This window comes from Poecile atricapillus, chromosome 27 (genome assembly GCF_030490865.1).
Source record: "Poecile atricapillus isolate bPoeAtr1 chromosome 27, bPoeAtr1.hap1, whole genome shotgun sequence".
NCBI lineage: Eukaryota > Metazoa > Chordata > Aves > Passeriformes > Paridae > Poecile > Poecile atricapillus.
In genome coordinates this window covers 6,106,689-6,112,079 of record NC_081275.1, presented here as the reverse complement: position 1 = coordinate 6,112,079, position 5,391 = coordinate 6,106,689, and positions in this window count along the sequence as shown.

Genomic DNA, 5,391 nt, shown 5'->3' with positions numbered 1-5,391 from the left:
GTCCTCAGGCTAGAATTCCAAGCAGGCTCCATTCACCAAGTGTCCTTGATTGTCTGGTGAATGGATTTCCTGGCATGGAAAAATAGAGCTAACAAGTGTCCGGACAGGATCTCCTCATATGTAAAGAGATTCTGTATGTATTTCAATTTGTGTCATCAAGGCAGAGTGGTGTGATCCCGGCCGGTGCCGGTGCCGATGGATATCTCGGCAGTGCCTTTCCCTTTGTTTCTTTTGATTGCTTCTCCAACACCGGTTTGACAGGTGGGGTGTTCAGGTCTGGCGATGACTACCTTCTCGGGGCTTGTCTTTTTGTCGACCTGATTGTTTCCCAACAGAGATTTGCAGGGCGTTGTTCAGGTCTGGAGATGGATATCTCCTCCGAGCCAGTTCTTTTGTCCTCCTGATGGCCCTCGTCCTGTCTATTTTCTGAGCTGATGTTCGTTATCTGGGTGTTGGTTGCAATCTGTTGCCTCTCGGAGGGAAATCCCTGCCAGACCCGGAGAAGGATTTTTTTACATTTTGGATTTTATATCATTACAACACATACATATTTTATTTATACTTTTTACGAATTTTTATTTACAGATTAATTTATTACACAACTAAGCAGAATTAATTGTTTAAGACTAAAGTTTTACCCAGGGTCAAAAGAGATGAATGAAGCCGTTGTAAGCTGATCTGAATTAACATGTGTGGGGTTTATCCATTTTAAGGCTAGGTTTGTTGTGCAAGCGCTAATAACAAGGAGAAAAGGAGTTAGAACCCTCCTGACCAAAGAAATAAGTAAGCTGATGAAAGTTTTGATAAGGAGCTGTGGACCAGCATCCAATTGGACTCAGTTGTGTTGGAAGCACCTGACCCTGAGTGGAAGCAGAGAGACTGCTCAAGAAATGGGTGAAATACACTTTGATCCAGTTTGTGATTTATATGTCAAATCTCAGTTCTGGCAGTGGGAAGCCATTCCCCCTTTTCCTGGTACTCCAGAACCTTGTCCAATGTTCCTCTCTTGGAACCTCTTTGGGCACCTGAAGGAGCTCTAAGGTCTCCCAGGAGCCTTCTCCAGCTGAACAATCCCAGCTCTCCTTAGATGTATCCAGAGTAGAGGAGCATCTCTATGGCCTCCTCTGGAATCACTGCAGAAGGTTCCATGTCCTTCCTTTTTTGGCTCTCCAGAGCTGGACACAGGACACAGGACACAGGACTCCCTGCATGGAAAGAACTCCCTGCATGCAAATGGGGCAGGACATACCCAAGATGATTAAAAAAAAAAAAAAAAAAAAAAAAGTCTCTGTGATTATTTATTGTTATTCAATGTGCAGCCTCTAAACACAACCACATTAATGCATTAAAATATAGCTCCCTTTAGCCACCCAAATAATTTTAATCAGAAACAGGAGCATTTCCATTACTCTGGCTTGGGTTAGTGATGGAGTGTCACTCAAACTCTAGTCAGGATGCAATTATTCTTGCCTATAATCCAAGACTTTTCCTGAATATCTCATCCTATTTTCATTTTGAACTAGCTGGCACAGTCATACTGATATTTTCTGACTTGTACTAAGATCCTGCTTCTGTGCTTGTGTGTTTCATTCTCAGGCTGCCGTTTCCCCTGTTTGTGTTTCTCCAGGTCTCTGGCTCCTGCTATGCCAATACTTGTTCCTCTGATATTGAGATTGCTGGATGTGTTTAACCCAGGGCTTCCCTTTTTGCCCCACATTTCACATCCCCACAGGCCTCTTCAGAGCCACCAGCTCCTTGGGACTCTTCAGCCATCCCACTGCAGGAATAGCCTTATCCACCCTCCAAGACCTCACTTGGCATGCCCAGAGCTGCAAGCACAGGTCAGGAGACCTACTGGTTTCAACATGACTGGATCGTCTGCTCTTCCAAAGGCTGGTTTTCATCCCAAGCAAAGCTGACATCCTACTGGAAGGAGAGGGATGTTAATAGTCCCTGGCAGTCAGAGAAAATCCTTTGGGACTGAGCCAGGGGCTCTGACACCTCATGGTTGCAGGTCAGCCACACTCAGCACACAAACCCCGAAGACTTTTTGCTGTCTGGGCTTTGACAGCTGTGTCACCATCACCACGTGCTGAGAAGGGCAGGCAGGGACAGGTCCTTGGTGATTTGCCTCTATGAAAAATGGGGAGGCAGAAAATGAAGCAGCCAAGAACCAGGAGAGGACATGGACATCTGAATCTCAATGCAGAGAATGCAGAATCTCAAGCATCTGCATTGGGCCCACTCAGTACTGGCCCCATGGGCACAGTGCTGAGGGAAGTTGTCACCCTTCTCCTTCTGCACCCAAAAATAGGGTCTGGCAGGGCACCTGGATACATTAGCCAGCTGACTGGAAGTGGAAGCTGCTCAAAACAGTCAGCAGCCATGTTTGGTGGGGTTGGCTGAGTCAGGGTGGGTTGCTGGGGTAATTTCCTTGGGGCAGAAGGAGGCTCTGGGCTGCTGAGGAGGGTGCCAAGCTCCCTTCACACTGATGTCTCCTGAAACAGTTCTCAGACCTGGATGGAGGATGGTCTGGGGCTGGAAGATGCTCTGCAGCAGAGGTCAAGATGGTGCTCAGCCAGCAGAGTCCACTGTTTCCCAAAATCCATAGCAAATCTGTTTCCACCCTAGCAGGAGGCTCAGCAACAGATTTCAGCAGCCTAAAGGCAACTTTGTCATGGAAAATTTTGCCTGACAGGGAGGAGGGCAAGGCCAGGGACCTCAGCCATGGTGCTTGCAGAGGCTCTCCTGGGAGCTGGTGGTTGGGGACTGCAACTATTTCCAAATAAACCTGGAAAACCCGGAAAACCTGGACAGTCCTTGGTGCACATCCCTCTGGATGAGGGGGGCAGCTGGGAGGATGTACTCAGCTGTGGGTGAGCACATGAATTCCTCGTTGTGGGATTAACCCATCCCTGGTCTGTGCAGGTGCCAATTCCAGCAGGCTGTGTGATCACACACCTCTGCTGCCTTCAGTATAGCCCGGGGGCTCCTCAAGGATTCTTTTCTCCATGGCTGAGCAGATGAGCTCTCCCATGGAATCACTTGTGCCTATGATCTTTAGTTTTCCACCAAACTGGGAAAATATGTCCCTTTGTAATTTTCATGAGGGTGGCAGAGCTGCCTGTCTCCCACCACCATGTGTGTCTGAGAGCCATTTAGCTGTGACTGTGGTGACAAATGTCAGCACGAGGCTTGTGCTGTACAGAGCAGTGAAGGAGGGGGCATTGGAATTAAAGGATGAAATATTTATTTGGGAGTTTATTAGTGTTTGACGGACAACACATCACAGATGAGAGGCATCTTGGGGCTGACAGTGCTGAAAGCCGCAACTGAACCTACTGGGCTGTAAAACTGCCACAAGATTTCCTCTCCCTCCTGATGTCACATCCTTTCCAGAGTCCTTATCTGCCTGGGAAGGTACAGCAGGGTTCAACATCCAGGAATGGCCCAAAGCTGTGGACCACCAGACAGATATGTGTTGTCTGAGGAAGGGGAATGATAACCCCACTTTGCTTTTAGTACCAGCCACAAACCCTCCGACTGACGTGCCATAGAGCTGGGAGGTCCTGGCTCTGGCAGTGGGGATATTTGTACAGGGCAGCCTGCTTGGAAGGTAGAATGAAGGCACAGAACTGCCACAGCAAATCAGGATCAGGAGCTTCCCTCTGCCTCCATTCAGACTCTGGAGGACAGGTTTTCTCCATTGCTGGCCCTTGGTTTGCTGGGGATGTATCTCAGGGCACCCAAACTTTGATCCCAGGTGGTGCGGCTGAGGGTGGGAAGTGACTCCAGGGCTGGTAAAAACCTCCATAGTGGGTTTAATGTATCAACCAAATAAAGAACCTAAATAAAAATCCATCTCAGTGTGATTGAGAAGCTTCTGTGTGTCATTCCACTGGGATATCCCATAGCTTGTGTGAGGTGCCTCTGCCCAGGGAGGCAAAGATTTAGTTTCAGATAAGCATTGTTAAAGTGAGAGGTGTGGCTTTAAAGCCCAGGAAGAGTAAATTCCACTCCTCTGCCTCAGAGGATGGGCCCTGTGAGCCCGGGAAGAGTTGCCCCACCCCGGACCCCTCGTGGCAGCCCAGGGTGTTGTGATTGGGTTTGAGCCCCTGGGGTTTCTCCCTTGCTGAGTCCCTATTAGATCCTGACCTTAAACTCCACCTGCCCCATAAAACGCACCACCCTGCCTCTGTTCTGGGTTCTCTGTCTCTGATTTAAGTTGAATAAGTGGTTTCCTGAGCTTAACCAAGCAGAGACCCATCTTGTTGAATTCTCATGCCAATCACCAGTAACTGTAGCCTCCCTGGACATGATCCTGCAGCCCTGGAATGCAATAAGCTTGGGTATCCCATAGCATGGATATCCCACTGTGGATCCCTGTGGCAGCGGCCTCAGGGAGACAAAGAGTTACATTGTCCCACCCCAAACCCCTTGTGAAGGGCGGCCCAGGAGTTCTGATTGGGTTTGAGTCCCTGGGGGGTTCTCCCTTGCTGTGTTTCTAATGGTCCCTGACCCTGAACTCCACCCTCAAAGGTGTAAACCCTCGGTTCTGTCCCTCAAAACCCCCTGCCGTGCCTCTGTTCAGAGCTCTCTGTTCTGGACCTGACTTTGTTCCCATGCTGAATAAATGGTTTCATGAACTGGGAGCCCATCTCGTTGGTGTTTCATGCTGGTCCCCAGAATCCTGCTGCTTCCCTGGATGAGATCCTGAGGTTGCGCACTGCAACAGATCCCATCTTTGGAGTCCTGTTTTTCTTTTCCCAGCCCTGAAAGGTACCAGGATAACATAAAGGGTTAACACAGATCCTAAAAGGCTTCAGCCTTATCAGAAACACAGTCATCAATCTCAGAGTTACTTGATAACTTTAAATACAATCATGTAATCAGCAGGAACCTGTAATTATTATTTATGTGCATGGTGCTTACTAAATTACAGTGCTCTCCAAGGTTCTGATGAACAAATTAATTTTGCATCAGAAGAGCTTGACCAGAAATCTGTTTGTGTCTGAATTACATTTATAAACATTGATATATGAAATGAAAGTCGAGTTTAATTGACCCTCCCTCCTGCTGCGAAACACATTACATTTTTATTCTGTATTAGCTCACCTGGCAAGGGGGAAAACCTGGAGGACATTTTCCAGCTTTGATGATACTTGTCTGGAAAACCTGTGTGGGATTTGCTTGGATGAGATGGTGTGGATACCTTTGTGGGGAGCCACCTCCATGCTCTGGACACATGGATTTGGGGTAAAAGGAGACAAAAAAGCGTGGACCAGTGGGATGCTGAGCCCACGGCAATGTGAGGATGCTCCCATGGAAACTGGGGATGGGACACGCCAGGGTTGTCTTTTCCAAAAGATAAACATGCCCCAGAAATCTTTG